The sequence below is a fragment of the Macaca nemestrina genome, chromosome 10 (assembly GCF_043159975.1).
Source record: "Macaca nemestrina isolate mMacNem1 chromosome 10, mMacNem.hap1, whole genome shotgun sequence".
Classification (NCBI taxonomy): Eukaryota; Metazoa; Chordata; class Mammalia; order Primates; family Cercopithecidae; genus Macaca; species Macaca nemestrina.
The window spans coordinates 111,814,152-111,832,052 of record NC_092134.1 but is presented as its reverse complement, the minus strand read 5'-3'; positions in this window follow the sequence as shown (position 1 = coordinate 111,832,052).

Genomic DNA, 17,901 nt, shown 5'->3' with positions numbered 1-17,901 from the left:
TCCAAAACCGTTTGGGGCAGCTTTTTTTCCAGTGGCATCACTAGAAAAGTAAACACACTCCAAGGTAAGCAGCACCCCCAATATAGATTGGTCATTTAGGTGCATTTGCTGCAACTGAAGTACCTGATCAGGGGGTTCCTCCCTAGGAAGGCAAAGGGAGCTCTAAGAAAGCCCTAAAGAGAACTCCTGTCAGACTCTGGAGGGGGCAAGGATATGGGCACAAGGCATAAATAGTTAGAAGCAAAGAATGTGTGTGTAGCAACTTTTCACCGGTCAGTCTTAAGCTATAAATTACATCAATGTGACTGCAACATGTGACAAACACAATAGCTTTCTCTCTGTGACTAATTGCCTGAAACCAATTTACAGTGAAGCAAATCATGCAGGCTACAAGATGAATCTTTGAAAGTCTTGATTACACCTAATCTTCATACCAAGTTATCACGGAAACAGATCTCAGGGCAGCACCTACCTACTGAGAGTCAACACCAGCCAGTCTGGATAATCCTGGGGCGAGCATCCTCACTGGCCCCACGTGGTCCTAGATCACTGCTCCAGTCAATGGGGTGCCTCTGCCTTTTCTCTTTCCCATCCCCAATTTCTCTTTTCCTCTCTTTTTGTATCTTGTACCAGCCAATTATTAGAAACACCTGCAGGCAGAGCCTAGGTTCGCTAACCACACTTAGGAGCTTGCAGTTTAGGAAGAGCAGTTGTGCCCTCAGAAAGTTCAGAAAGATGACCACAGAGCTATTGGATATATGCCCTGTGAATAAGTCACTGTGGTGGCCACTGCTGCACACCTAGAACCTCTTTCAATAGGACCTGTTGTCCCAGCTGTTGGGGGTGTTGATGGCTTCCTTTGAGATTGCTTCAATGGAGCCAAGCTCAGTGGCACATGGCTTTAGTCCTAGCTACTAGGGAGGCTGAGGCAGGAGGATGGTATGAGGCCAAGAGTTTGAGGTTACAGTGAGCTATGTTTGTGCCACTGCACTCCAGCCTGGACAACAGAGCAAGGCCCTGTCTCTGAAGTAAAAAGAGATTGATTCAATGGCACAGCATTGCCTCATCCAAGGTCACATCTCAAGGTTATGTCCCTTTCCAGAGTGGCTAACAATCAATGACTGAGTAATGAGGGCAGGTAGAGGTGGTGTTGATCTCAAGAACACTCTACCATAAGCATCATGCAGGTGAAACATGCAGATTCTGCTTTCTGGGACCCAATCTACAACACTTGGTACCATAAATGATCCCAGGAAAAAATGTCCTACGATGGGGTTTTGGAGCTGGATCATGGATCCATGCCCAACTAGCAAAAAGGACCTACCTCTGGTGCTAGGTAATGCACAGGCTGGCATAGGGCAGCGGTTCAATTCTTAAAACTTTCAGCAGTGGTCAGTTGGGACAGTATACTGGTAGAAGGAAGTGCATTAGCTAGTGTCCGAGATATATAGGACAAAGAGTGGCTATAAGGATAATAGAATTAGTTGGTTATTGCTATGCTAGATATTACAGAGGAGGCAGCAGTGGGAGTGTGTGTGGGATGGATGAGTAGCTGACTGATTAATTACTGATTGAAAGTTATGCATGAAGCCAAAGAGCTTCCTTGACAGATTACAAAGAGGTTTCACCTTTGCAGATAAGGCAGCGAAAGCTGAGGACCAGACTCAGGATGTAATTGCCGGAGCAGCTGAGTCCCAAATAAAGTTAAACTCCTATCCAAGCAAGATCTACTATGCCAAGGTCAGACCCTTGCTTGGAAAAGGATGGGACTATGACACACTGGATGAAACATCTCAGTTGATGCCCACCAAAAATCTTAGATCCCCAGACCAGAGTCCCCAAAGCTCTCTGAAAGCTACTGAAGCAGCCCATTCTTACCTATCCAGAACTAACACTTCTCCTATCCTTGCTTGATGATGATACAGAGAGCTCGCCCCTCTAGCAGATAATATATATCCTCTCAAAAAAGAGACTCTACCAGAGCTGCTGCAAGTTCCAGCCAGCTTGGACAAACAGTGGTATACATGAAATTGTATTCTGAGGGTGCTTGGTCAAGAAGACCAGAACATAAGATTGGATTTTTAAAAGATTAATTTGAGAGTATTCTCCTGGGAAATAATACCTAATCCCTTGGCAAAGACCCCAGGAGATGGTGTGAACTTGCTGCTAGCAAGCCTCCAAAAGGCATGGAAAAAGCCAAGACCCATGCTAAACGAGGTGAAAAAGTCGGAATTGGATGACAGATGTTGGAAAGTGGCTTAAAGGCTGAAAGAAGCGGCACACTGAAGTGGTTATACAATGTAATGCCTGAAAACCCACCAGATGATTATGTTTCTTAGGAAGTCCTGGAGGGTGTACAATTTGCTAGGGCCATAGGAGCAAACTAGTGAGACAGCAGGTTAGGGCTGATGGGAGGAGAGACCATTACACTGCTAGGCTAATGGACTGCAATGCAGAAGATAGCATCTCGAAGCGGTAGAAGCTACTTAGCAACACGCAGGCGTCAAAATCCAGGTGAGAATAATTATAATAATGAACAGTAAGGCTGAAGTCAGGGGATGCTCAGGAGAGTTACCGGGCTGCTTAACAGAAGACAGTGTCCTAGAGGCCAAATAATCGGTCAACAAGAATATGATTCAGTTTGCAGCATCAAAATAAATCAAGCATGGATTATGAGAAGTCTGAGGGTGATGTCTCCTGTAAAATGTCAGAATCTTTTGCAGAATTTCCAGACCTGAGCAAGTTTTTGTACAGAGAACTCATTGACTGAGGAAGAGGGCAGGTCTGCAGAAGGAAGGAGCTCTCCAATACCCTCTAACAACACAGCCAGGTGTACACAGAATTGATTGCCCTGGTCCTTCCCTAAGGGGACCTATGGCCATTTATGCTAGGGAAAGATACAAATATTTTTAAGACCATTGGAAACAGGGTCTGAGTTGACATGGGTACTTGGACTCCTGAAGCATCATCATAGCCTGTCTCTTAGAACGGAGGTAATGAGAGCCAGGTAATACATGGAATCCTACCATGCTTTTGTTCATAGTGATTCCACTGGATCCACAGCCCCATCTCGTGATCATTTCTCAAATCCCTGAATACATAGTTAGAAAAACATACTTGATAGGTAAGGACAACACCCATGTTAAGTCCGTAGTCAATGAAGTGAACACTATCATAATGGGGACTAAGAAATGAAAGCTACCCCTCCCTATAGATGGAAGCTTTGCTACAGCCTCACTTATGGGGTGCCCTTGAAAAACAGTGGCCAGAGAAAATCCTCCCAGTGAGCAGCACTTTGAATGTGCACCTGGTTATCCACTTTGCATTGAAGAAAAGTGCCCAAGGTTAGAATATATATGAAATTATGGGGAGTAAAAATGATTTGGGTGACTGGTCAGGATCCTGGAAAGAAAACAAAATTGGAAAATCAAGGACGAGATGTCTTGGGTAGGGACATGTGAAAGGACATATTGAAGTGGGTATGAAGTGTGACCTTAATTTGCATGTTAGTGCCACCTAAGAGCACTAAAAAATCAATCCATTGATATCAGTGAGCCTCTGTAATCAGCTGTCCCAGTGCTGACATGGTGAGCATAGGAGAGAGCCTAGGCAGCAGGGACGGAGGCTGAGTTAACAGCATGGATCCAACAGTCCAGCTAAGAGCAACCTAGCTCCTGCCACTGCAAAAGATCCACCTGCCTGGACAGAGACCAACAATGAGTCTTTAATACAGCACATGACTTCAAGGAAACTAAACTGACAAATAATTTGGAGTGCCAAACTGACTATAACAGATTCCTTCTACTCTGAAAAGGCAAGAAATTCATTCTGAGTGACATAGACAAGTATTTTATGCTTTCCTGCCAATAGGACATGTGGGCTGTCTGATTTACTGGCACAGGATCCCACATAGCATTGTATCAGACTAGGGCACACACTTTGAATAAAGGAGGTATGAAAGTGGACGCATGACAATGGGATTCACTGATCATATCACAAAACACAGCAACCAGAAGCTGCCAACCTAACATAGCATTGAAATGGCTTTTTTTTTTTTTTTTTCTGGAGTCTCGCTCTGTCGCTCAGGCTGTCAGGCTGGAGTGCAGCAGTGCGATCTCGGCTCACTGCAACCCCCTCTCCCGAGTTCAAGTAATTCTCTGCGTCAGTCTCCCAAGTACCTGGGATTACAGGCGCCAACCACCACGCCTGGGTAATTTTTTTGCATTTTTAGTAGAGATGCAGTTTCACCATCTTGGCCAGGCTGGTCTTGAACTCCTGACCTCGCGATCCACCTGCCTTGGCCTCCTTAAGTGTTGGGATCACAGGCATGAGCCACTGCACCCGGTCAGAATAGCCTTTTAAAGGCATAGTTGAAGCAATACTTGGGGATGCAATATTTTACAGTCTGGGGCACCACCCTTCAGGATGCGGTACACACAGTAAATTGAAGTCTTTTATATGGTGCCGTATCTCCAAAAGGAATAATACATGAATCCAGGCACCAAGGGATGAGAAATGGAGCAACGCCACTTCCTATCACTCCCAGGGACCGGCTTAAGAAATTTGTGCTTTTCTCTTCATAAATCTGGACTCTGACGGTTTAGAGGTTCTGATTCCTAAATAGAGATCACTTTTGCCAAAGGATACACAGAGAATCCCATTCAATTATAAACTATGACTGCTGCCTACTCACTTCAGATTTCTTATGCCAAGGGACCAGCAGGCAAGAAGAGTCATGATTCTAACAGAAAAAATATTTCCTGATCAACAAGAGGAGGTAGGGTTGCTGTTCCACAATAGAAGTAGAGAGGAATAAGTCTGGTGTCTGATCAATCCACAGGGTACCTTTTGGAACACTTTTGGCTAATTTGTACTGTAATTGGACAAGTGAAGCAACCTGGGCCTTATAAGGGCATGGTGATCAGGGCTCAGATTCCTCAGTGAATAGGGCCTGGATCCCAACAGTAGGTAAGCCACTAGGACCAGCAAAGATGCTAACTGAATGTAAGAGGAATCTAGAACGGGTACTTGGAAAGGGATATAAGTAGCAATTGTGGTCCTAGGACCAGTTTCAGCAGTGGAGCTATCATTTCATTGTGCTAACCTTCTTCTTCCAAGTTTCCCCTAGGAAGAAGTCCTCTGGAATCCTGATAGAGCTGGTCCCAAAATAAACAGAAAAAACTGAATTCAGGCTGGGTGCGGTGGCTCACATCTGTAATCCCAGCACTTTGAGAGGCCGAGGAGGGTGGAACATGAGGTCAGGAGTTCAAGACCAGCCTGACCAACATGGTGAAACCCTGTCTCTACTAAAAATGCAAAAAATTTTCCAGGCGTGATGTGATGCAGCTGTAATCCGAGCTACGCAGGAGACTGAGGCAGAAGAATCACTTGAACCCAGGAGGCAGAGGTTGCAGTGAGCCAAGATCGTGCCACTGTACTCCTGTACTCCACCCTGGGCGACAAAGCAAGATTCTGTCTCAGGGAAAAAAAAAAAATACTGAATTCAAGCAGCAGGAAGAATTAACTGCCCAAATCTCTCTCCAGTGAAGAACTCACTGGCTGCTGAGAGTGCTGTATGCAGATAGCCTTTAGTTGTCAGACTATTCAGCGATTGCCTCAGTAGCAGAGAACTGTCTCACCCAAGGCCACGTTCCTTCCCAGGGTGGCCCACATCCAGTGATGAAGGTAAATAAAAGCCTGGCATCTCAACACAACTCGGGGAAGCTCTGCAGGGCGCTTCCAGCTAGAGTCTTTCTGGGGTCAGCCCAGGCTGTCATTAGGCCAAACAGTTGGCCCACATCACACGTCAACTTCTCCCTTGGCCCAATCCTGCTTCCCTTTCCTCCCTTGCATAGGGATTGATCCCAAGGACACTCCTTAGTAAACACTGGCACACTAGACTCTAGCTCAGAGTTGGCTTCCCAGGCACCAACCTCAGTTTCCTCAACTATAAAGTATTAATCTCACATGGAAACCATCAAATGACATATTCTCCATATGAGCACTTTCAAAACCATAAAGACATACAACTATAATGCTACAATTACTATTGTTATTATTTAAATAATTATGCTCCCAATTCTTTATTCCTTATATTTTTCTAGTATGATACACTTTTCGGTTCTGCTAAAACGTGAAATCTATATGGTTCTAGCTCTAGGGTGAGGTGTATTTGCTATGCTGAAATGGCAAAAAGGGTTTTGGGGACAAACATCAACCTTACTTCGCCTCCACAAAATAAAAAGCTATCTGGTACCAGCACTTTTGTAAAAAGTTATTCGCTTGTATCATGTTGCCTATGCATTCCTATAGAAGCAGAAACAAAAAATTTCTTTATCTACCCTCACGGATTTTTTTAAATAAACAAAACACAACATTAACCAAAATAAAACCATTGGCCTTAATCAGGTTGTTCTTTGCCATCTGTGCTAACTCAGTGAAGCAGGAGTGGTCGCTACCTGTTCTTTCCCTGGGGGTGAGCAAACAGTCCTCCTTTGCCCTATTAATTAACTTATGGGCAGGAAATGGGTGTCAAATAGGGTAGCATCTCATCTCTGTGGTTGTGTAGTCATAAAATGTAGCCAATTGCTTTGCAAATAGCCAGCTTCTTCAATCTGTTGTGGATGATCTGGGTAGAAGATAAAGCAAAAGCAGTCTGGATGAGCTAGCTACTCTCAAAATATCCAGTGGCTTGATCACCTATGAAAACAGCATTAACTGTTTGATATTACTGTCATTTGATGACAGTTTGATATTACTGTCATTTGCTTAATGACAGACCCTGAGTTCACAGACAATCTAAGCAGCTCACAATTGAGCTGTGAATGGAGATTCAAATACAATTTACCCATTTACTGGGCCACTTGATATTGAAACTCTGCAGAAAACTCTATCATCAATACTTTCCCATCACCTGCATCACAGAGAGGTCAAAGGCATCTGTGATGACAAACTTCAGTCATCACCCTCTCTCATCTGGGCATGAAAAGGCAGAAGCCCACAGCAGGGAAGGGCATCTGGTGGGAAGATGTCACTTAGACAGTCTGCCAGTGCCCATCACAGAGCCTGAAGCACAGTAAAGGTGCACATGATAAATTTCCACTGAAGGTGAACATTCCAAACTCTACCTCCCCTATTCAGACCCTTTCTGAAACCTTGAACACTTAGTAAAATAGGATGGATAATTGCATCAAACACTGAAAGCAAGCTGAAATTTTTGATTGATATTTTATGAACTAGTCTTGAAAAACCAGAATCAGGTACAAATCATTCTATGGTAAGTAATGTTAACATTTCAGGTCAAAAGGTTTTAAACTGTTCTCAGTAGGAACATGAGATCCTTCTGATGTGCCCCCAACATTCCACACATTTTTAAGAATATATCTTTCAATTTTTAAAAATAGTGATAAGAAAACAACAAATGCACTCAAGTGTGTTGTATAACAAAGAATATCATCAACATTTACAAATTAATGTGCTTGCCAGGTCAGTAAAATTCCCATGCCCGCTCTGGGTAAATCTAAACTTCCATAAACATGTCTTTAATTTAGAGGCTATACCCTGCCTAAATCTTTTAAAAATTCAATCCTGCCCATATCAGTTCATGTAGAATTACACAGCAAAGTACACAACTACACACATGCTCAACTCAGTGAATGTGACACAAGGTTTAAGGGCATCCTCCACTTACAAGTAGTTGTCATTATTAATTACAAGGTTTCAGTGCTTGTTAGTCATGTGACCTAATGACTAAGACACATGATAAGATTTTACTTTAAACTCTTTGAGCTTCATGGACCAGTGAGCTTTTACTGGATAATAAGATACCCCAACAGTCAGTAACTAAAAATTGTATTTAGCACAATATTATGTGTTGGTCAGCAACTTGGACTGAGTTCAGCTGGGTGGCTCTTCTGTCTATTCTGAGCTCACTCATGCATCTTTTGTCCACTGCTATATTACTACTGCTGATTTTTGTCTCTCTCACACGTCTGGGGCTTCAGGTAGGACAGCTTGTCTTTGTTCTGTGTGATCTCTCATCTCATCCTCCAGCAGGAGACCTGGGCTTGTTTACATTGTGGTGGCAGAGTTCAAAGAGTGAGAATAGGTATGTGCACACTCTTGTGATCCAGGTTCAGAACTTTTTCACCGTCACTTCCACTGCATTCTACGGGAAAAAGTAGGGTAGAAGGCCAGCACAAATTCAAAGGCTGGAGAAATAGAATCCCTCTCTTAATGATAAGAGAAGAATTTTTGGCTATTTATGTAATTACCTACTTGATGCTCTTGTCTGTAAATATCAGAAAGCTCATGTAATTGTTGAATGAAATATAATAACATATAAAAAAATCACAGGATGCTTTGGAAATGCTCAATAAATATTGGTGACTTTTTCTTCTCTGTTCCCTTTCAGATTAAGTAGGTAGGGTCACAAAGCAAACAGGTAACTTTGCTTGGGTACCTTGTCGATACTATATTATTAATTTAAGATTTAAATGGAAGTTGCTTTGAGTTAACTTTATTAAATTATGTAGTAAATCTGTTAATCATAAATCTATATAAAATTAACTTAATTATACACAAACTTATGTATGATACCAAGTCACATACACAGAGAAATTCTATACTAACCTATATCAGTGTGAAACTCATGTCTAAAGAGGTGCATGTGAACCAACTCCTCTCAGTATTCAATCCCTGGAATCTGGGCTGTCCCTAAGACTCACAACCAATTGAATACAATGAAAGTAGCAGAAGTTTCCAGGCCCAGAAGTTAACAGAGTGGTACTTAAGGAAGTTCTACCTCCTTCATCCTGGAGCACTAACTAGCCTGGCCCTCCACATAAGGAGGCCAACTATTCCCCATCAACTTCAGTTGTTCCAGCCCTCAGTTATTGGAAGCTTCACAGATGAAACACCATACAGCAGGGAGCAGAGATGAATTGTCCCTCCAGAGGCCTAGATTCTTGATCCACAGAATCATAGATACCATTGGAACAATAAAATATTTTTAAAACACTACGTTTTGGGGATAGTTTGGAATGCAGTAATAGATAATAGGAACAACCAGGAAATCTCTGGCCATAGCTGAATATTTTCACTGGGCTGAAAGCCATTACCATAAAACTGCTGCTAGTGACACACAGTTCATTGATCCGTGAATCTGAGAGGAACTCAGAAATCAGGAAGGCTGGCATGATTGAAAGGAGATGGGTGAGGGGAGTGTGGTGTCACTATGGCGTCAAGACCCAGTTGGAATCACAGCCTGTAAGGCGAGGTTTATGAGCAGAGCAGCTGTGAGGCCAGGATCTGCTCAATCAGCTGGTTCCCAGAGCGCTTAGCTCAGTATCCTCTGCAGGGTATCCTGAAGATTCAACAGAAAACCAGGTCCATGAGCAATGAGGTGCTGAAGCAAGGTTCTTGGGCCTAGGTGAACGCTCATCGCTGCACTTATCTGGATATACAGAACATAGATAACACCATGACCTGCAAGTGCTGCCAGGGCCAGCATGTTGGAATGAGGCGATCACAAACAGGGCAAACGTAACTAATGCTTTAATGGCTCCCTGAAGCCCTGATTCTCACCTCACAGTCTGGTTAGGCACTGTCAGGAAGTCCCAGCAGCAGCAGAATGTGCCAGCCCAATGCACCCTGCCATAAGGAATGCAGAATCCTTTGAAACAGAGACTCAAAAAGGAAAAGAAAGTCTCAGAGCAACTAACACTGATACCAGATCTACTATCATGTAAGTGATGATGCTGAGAAGGAGTTATCTGGGCTCTTCATCCACATGTGTACATTCAGATACAAGCCCTAGACATTTATTGAACATCTGCCCTGTGTTCCATGTTCTTCTGGGGTCTCTAGGAATATGGGATTAAGTTTCTGAAAAACAAGGTGCTAGCAATAAACCACTGTACCTCCTAATGGACATCATTACCAGATTCAACAAATGAGTATTTTATTACAGTGGACAGTAACTTTTTAAAGCACTTCCTATTGTCCAGTAATATACAAGAAGTTTAAGATGTGATGATGAGGAGTCAAGAATGGGTTTAAATTATGACACCAGGAAACTGCATACATCATAAAGAAGACTAAGTGCTATGGGAAGACATAGAAGGAAGGGAGTAATTTTGACTGGAGGATCCGGATGGCTTCATAGAAGAACTGACCTGTGAGCTAAGACTTAAGGACAGGTGATGAAGATTTCAGAAAGCAGAAGTGAAGGAAATACACATTCAAGGCCAGAAAGAAAAAGGTGCATTCCAGGCAAAGAAACAGAGCAAAGAAACAGAGGTCTAAAACAATTCAGAGTGTTTCTGGAGGGGGAAGCATGAGGTGACAAAAGATGGAATGAATGAAAGGAGAATAATGGAAGACAGAGCTGGAAGGGAAGTTGGAACCACACCATGAAAAGCCTTGAATGTCATACTAAGCTGATTGATTGTATTATAATGAAGTGCTACATTGTGAGGTGCTGGGAAGGACAAAAAGATTAACTCAAGATAATAGAAAAATGCATGCAAATGGGCAAAAAAAGTATTTTTGCCTCAAACTGCATGCTGCTACCACCACCAGGGAGAACTTCACATGGCCTTAGCACAATCAGCAAACTCTTCCATGCACTTCCATGCAGCCACTGCTACACCCCACTCGCCAAACACAGTACAATGTGCACATGAAGATTTGTGCAAAGGAGTAAATGAATTAATTTTTCCCTGCCTATCCAAGTTGAAAATTGTTTCTCTTGTTTGTATCACAACATATTGCTTGCTCCTGAAGCTATTCAGATGCTTTTGTGCTTTTCTCTGAGATTTTAAGGAATTTATGGGCAGGGAGCAGACTATGCCTGTCCACATATACCCTGACACCTAGCAGGGTGCCTTCCAAACAGCTGCTGTTCATTATTTGTTGAATATATAAATACTATGGAAGATAAAATAGTCTAATTATATCACAACGACGTGTTGATCTAAGTTGAAAATAAACCTATTTACATTTACCATCAAATCCGGTATTATTTGTGGTCTTTATTTTTTTGTTCAACACTTAACAAAGAAGACATACTTTCCAATACTTCCTTTCTCCCTATAATAGTGTGTGCGTGTGTGTGTACACATATATGTTTTTCCATTCCTTTGTCACCCACAAAATGCACCTTTTTTTTCTACTTCGTGTCTTCCTTCTCAGAAACCTGAACTGGAGTCAAATTAAATGAATCTTACGTTTTTTATCTCCTACTGTGATGTGATTCTTTAGACAAATATTCTCACCTCCTTCCTACACCTCTCCCATCCTCTTATGAATGCAAATTGCCTTTAACATCCTTCCCCAAATAACTCTCAGACACCTTTCTCTTTTATCTTGTTTCCATGGATTCTTTTCAATTAGTGGCAAAGTGTGTTGAAATCTTTCTGACAGGTCATTTTACTAATAGGATAGTCTCATTTTCTAAGTCTCCAACCTAAATTCTATCAGTTTGTGATCATATTTCCCATCTTCTCTATGGTTTTATGTACTCCCTCTCTGCGTGCTTTGAACTAGGAAAGTAACTGCCCTACTCATTTTCTTTTTTCCAGTAATTGTCCCCATATTACTGTTAATACAGATTTCTAACCAGACTGAAAACATACCCCTCACTAGATATTACTGTCTATGGACTACGGAAAACACTGCCTACACAGAATGTCATTGGACATTCTATAGCACTTAAAATAATGATCTTGGCCTTTATTCTTCCTCATATACTTCCTAAATTATTGTTTTAAACATTGTTAAATTTTACCTTTTTAGATCGATACCTGAAGTTTTTCATCATAATTTTAATTAGTGTGATTGCCATCCCATACATCATAAGTGCTGGCATTACAAAATAAAACAATGATATTACTCATTATGAGTATCCAATGGTATCTAAACACAGTAACAATGAATATTCTATTTATATAAATATGAACAAGCTCATTTTATATCCTTCTTGTTTTCCCCACTCTATTTCTCCCTCAGCATCTTACCTTAGTATAAACATTTTCATGTTGGACATTCTTTTGTTGATTGTCCCATTTCTCTACATCAAAATATGCACATACATTTAATTTTCCCTTTGGCCATAAGACCTTATAAGTGTTAAAAATTATTTTGGATTAAATTATCATTATATTTATTATTAATACATTATAACATAACATAAATATATTATAATTTTGATAAACAAACATTACATATAAAATATGCACTTCTTAATAAAATGGCTGTTGCTATGTCTTAGTCCATTCTGCCTCTATAACAAAATACCAAATACCACAGATGGGGTGGCTCATAAACCACAGAAATTTACTTATTAGAGTCCAAGATCAAGGTGCCAGCAGATGTTGTCTGGTGAGAGCTTGTTTCCTGGTTTGTAGATGGAACCTTCTCTCTGGGTCCTCGTGTGGTAGAAGGGGAAAGACAGCTCTTGGGGCCCCTCTGATATGGCACTAATCCCACTCATGAGGGCTCCACCCTCCAGACCTAATCACTTCCCAAAGGACTCTCTTTCTAATACCTTGGAGGTTAGGTTTCAACTTATGAATTTGGTGGAACGTGGGGCAAAAATATTCAGGCCATAGCAGGCTGTTTTGCATGTTTTGAGGTTTTTTGGTGCCAAGGAGATGTTGATTCTTGTATCTGAGATCACTGTCACTTGATGCGAGAAGAAAACCTGAAGAATCAACTCTACTTTTAGTTTCTGTGTGTGCTGTTTACATCAGGGGTCCTCAACCCCTGGACTATGGACAGGTACCTTTCCACGGCCTGTTAGGAACCAGGCCACACAGCAGGAGGTGAGTGGCAGGCAAGTGAGCAAAGCTTCATCTGTATTTACAGCCTCTCCCCATCAGTTGCATTATCACTCAAGTGCTGCCTCCTGTCAGATCAGCAGCAGCATTATATTCTCATAGGAGCACGAACCCTATTGTAAACTGCACATGTCAGGGATCTAGGCTGTACACTCCTTATGAGAATCTAATGCCTGATGATCTATTGCTGTCTTCCTTCATTCCCAGATGGGACTGTCTAGTTGCAGGAAAACAAGCACAAGGTTCCCACTAAGTCTACGTTATGGTGAGTTGTATAATTATTTCATTATGTATTATAATGTAACAATAATGGAAATAAAGTGCACAATAAATGCAATGCACTTGAATCATCCTGAAACCATCCCCCACAACCCTGGTCGGTGGAAAACCTGTCTTCCACAAAACCAATCCCAGTTGCCAAAAATTTGGGGGACCACTGGTTTACATGAGCTAGTAAAAATGGAAGGTGGTGTTGTATCATAACAGTGACTCAATTCTTTGAACTCCTTTTATGTTGTAAGCAAAAAATGAACTAATGGTCTATAAAATATATTTGTTAAAGTATCAGCTGACAACCTACTAGATCCTCGTTCTATTTTGTTGAAAGTAAGTAATTGGAATCCACCACATTTGCAAAATGATTTGCTACTCTGTTCTTAAAGTTATTTATCTTCTCTGTTTCTGGGAAGCACATAAAAAAAGGCTTTATCAAAACTTAACTAAGTATTATTGCTCATACTTGTTACTGTTTTACTTAAAAGCACCTTATTTAACCAACATATTTAGAGAGGGGAGGTATGTTTCTCAATCTTTCCTGGGGGATACACTATCTTTAGCTTCCAAAGCTGTTTGCTATTTAAATATGTCCTTTGATCAGAAGGCACACCTTGTACAGGAACAAGAACTGTTCAGGGAAAAAGGTCTCCCAACACATGTGCTTTGACTATATTTTCATCAAACTCTTGGAGCTGTGGATCAGCTCATTAAATTTATGGAAAATAACTGCCATATATTTTAAATGGCATTATCAACATGAATTATCAAGTCAATTGGCCAAATAGGACTTCTTTCTGTTAGAAAAAAAAGGGCTGCCTTCATTTTTTAAGTTCAAATAAACACATTTTCAGTAATTCCTATTCAAGAATGAATTCCATTCATGCCAACACTGACATGGGTCAAAATATCTTGTTTCTAATTCTATGCTTTCCCCTTGTGAGAAATATGGCAGGAGAGATCAAAGGTCCATGTTGGCTTTTGGTGCCTTAAGAAAGGTGGAGTTGCTGGCACCAATATTGCAAATTGTGTGTGTGTTTGGTGCCTCAGCAGTTTTTAAACTTGTGGCACAATACCACTCTGAATGAGAGGTATGCCTTATGTTTGTAAATTGAGAGAACTGCAACTGTAGAAGGGAGGAGAAAAAAAGAGAGCTAGTTTGATGTCACAATCACAGGTACATGCTCAAGCAATTTTAGGAAAATGGAGATGAAACTCTGGAAATATTTTTTTTTAAAAAACTGTTGCACCCATGTGTCCCTTGTAAAGTCTCTATGTACCCTCAGCATATCCCAGCTGACTTAGTGTAAACTGGCAGTGGGTACTGGGAAAGAATAAAATCAGACCTGGTAAATGATCAAAGGAAGGTCATAGAGCCAGAATATCTATACTTTCCAGACAAACAACTTTGTGTCATTGCCCAGCACATAATTGTACTTATATTTCAATAATTTTAAATATAATGCAGAGGCCACATCATTTTGTCCTTCTAGTTTGAAGAATACCATGCTAACTTTGTTACCCATCAGAGCATTCAAATTTTGCATTAAAAACACTAGAAATATAAAGGAAGAATTAGAAAATATGCATAAATTAAGAACAATAATAATAACAGCATGATAGGCAACTCAAAGGATGCTTGGTGATTAAAACACCTAAGGTCTTATAATTCTGCAATAACAACTGTAGCCTGGATTCTTACTTATAATGATAATCGTAGTGAATTAGAAAGCAGTTGGTCGTGGAGGTACAATAAAGGCAATTTGAACACTAATAAAGGGAAGCTGTCAAGCAGATCCAGCTAATGATTTATAAAGATAAAGAAACTACTTTAGTGGAGTTTTTTATTTTTTCCTGCTTACAACAAATTATTTCAATTCAAGTGTAACATTTGATTTTGAGAAAGAAAAAAAGATCAATTTAGCTTTTATTTTTGGTCTTATTCCATATTCCAATTATACTTCCACTTCAGTGTGTGAAGAATACAAGGCACCAAGCATCACCATAATGAAAGCAAGTCTAGGATTCCTTCTTTTGTAGCTTTTTTCTAATTTTTAATTTTTGTGGGCACACAGTAGATGTATATATTTATGGGGTACATGAGATGTTTTGATGCAGGCATTCAATGTGTGATAATCACATCATGGAAGATGGGATATCCATTTATCCTTTGTGTTGCAAACAATCTGATTATACTCTTGTAGTTATTTTTAAATGTACAATTTAGTTATTATTGAGTATAGCCACCCTGTTGTGCTATCAAATACAAACACCTATTCATTCATTCTATTTTTGTACCCATTAGCCATTCTCACCTCCCCCTCTTCACCATCCCCTCCACTATGCTTCCTAGCTTCTGGTAACCATCAAGTCCGGGATTCTTGAAGCCAGTTTTGTCACAAATATACATCAGCACGAGAGTTGCTAGGCAGTGTAAAATGGTATTTACTACTTGAAAATACATTAGCTAAAAACGGAAAATGTGATTCTTGTGTTCAGAGAATGTCAATAAATACCATGAGGAAAGCAAAGGGAATCCATTATTTATAATGGTAAGTTACACGATTAATAAGTTAAAAATTACCTCCAACATCTGCTTTTCTATATATTTGAGTAAATATCACTTTTTATACTGAACCAAATGTGAAAAATAATGGGAAATGCATAACAACACTATTTTGAGAAACTTTCGTTTCGTATAAACAGCAAGTAGGCAGGCACTGACCCAGTTCATCCCCTTACTCTACATAAAATGCATTCCAAGTCCTGTGCTCTGGAGCACCGAAGAAATGACAGGTTCTTCCTAAACTGCTGAATATTCAAATCCTGCAGTGCTGTGGGTCAGAGTCACAGCGACCAGGGATGGGGTGGAAATCATGGTGCCTATTCTTCTGTGATCACATCTGCAATTGGGAAAAATCCTGGGGAATGTGTCCTCTCACCCATGGTGTCACTAGGAACCAACTTTCTACATATGTATCTGTAGCATCACCTAATTACCATCCCACAAAGCGTTCTTCAGAGAATCAAAAGGCTTCTTAGTAGCTACAGCTAATATTTAAAAGAATAGGCAAAACCATAACCTTGAAATTTTTATTGAAAGTTGCTAATATAAATTTCCAGTGATCTGGGTAGCTGAATTCTAAGATTACAAATAAACTAAAGGAAAAGAGAAAAAGGAGAGAAACCTATTGTTCAAGTATTTTTTTAAAAAATTCCCTAAAATAGAAATATAGAACAAAGAGACTTCTAAAGGTTGCCTTAGATTCTTAACAGGATATGATATAAGAAATGTACATGCAGACGGCGGGGACTAGGGGATGGGAGTAGAGAGGGCAACATATACACTCGCACTGAAGTTGTCTATACTGACTACATTCCAAGCCATTTAACTGAAACAGTCGTTTGGTGTCTTTACCCCCTTGACCTCAACTTGCTTTTCTTACTATGCACTTCCTCTTTGCCAAGTCATTTGAAATTGTGAAAGTCTGAGTTTACAGATGCTGTAGGCTTATTCTAAATACCTGAAGTGTGCATAACTTAGAACCTACAGAATGTTGAGCAGCACAGATTACAGTTTGGCAGACCAATCTAATGAGAATGGAAAAGGGATCTTGTTACCCACTGCATTTCCATTCCCACTGGCATAAACTGAAATAATCATGCACATACCACAGGCTAGGGGAAGGAAATATAGGTTGGGGGGTCTAATGCCAGTGCTCCAAAGGGAGATGGCCCCAACCGTGTGTTGGCATACCCTCGAGGTAACCTAGCTTTCTTAAGAGCTAATGTGAAATCACCTGCTTGCCACAGGCCCCAATCAGAGGAAATGAGAAAAAGGCAGTGGACAAAATGAGTAGGAAGTCCCTTAAGACATGGGGAGAGCATCACATTTCTCCAAGGGGAAGGAAGAGAGAGCTGCTGGGAATCAGAAAGTAGTGCGACAACAGCTAAGAGAGAAGGACAAGGTGAGGCTCCAGCCCTCAGAACTTAGGCTCCATTCCCTCCAGGCCCTCTCCCTGCAGCTGCCTTGTTGCTATTTTTTTTAATTCAGCCTCAACTTTGCAGACTTACTAAGCTGTTTGTTTAAAAGACATTCACACTCATGATCACAGTAAGAGAAAATAGATAATCCCTGGTAGATGTCCAGCCTAGAGGAGGATACAGCAACATGTGTCAAAAACTTTTGAAAGTACATCATATTTGACTGAGCAATTCTGCATCCAGGATTCTGATGAAAGGAAATAACCAGGTATGTGCATAAAGATATATATGTACAGGAATGTGCCTCACCACATTAGTTATAAGACGAAAAAAGTGAGAAATATAAAACTAAATTTCCAATCATATGGGAAGGATTCAATTAATTTTGTTGGCATCACAATATGAACTACTATAGACCATTAAAATGATCATATGAAACTATATTTATTAACATGAAAATATACTTGTATTATATAAGTATTTTAAAGGAGATTATGCAATGCAATGCAGGGGCTTCTCATTTTGTTTTTAAAAGACATGACTGCATGAGAGAAAGTCTTAAAGACCTTGCTCATGTAATAAAATCAGCTACAAATTCAATTGTAGAAGGAAATATTGATGATCCGTTATTAAGTTTGAGAAGCAAGTAGCAGAACAGTATTACAGTCTGTCTCTCAGTAAATAAAATAATGTGCATAATATGTGTTCATTAAATATATATATGCATGCATCAACAAAGAATGAGAATATTCACCAAAATGTTAACAATGGTAGGATTACACATGGGTTTTATTTTCATTTTTGT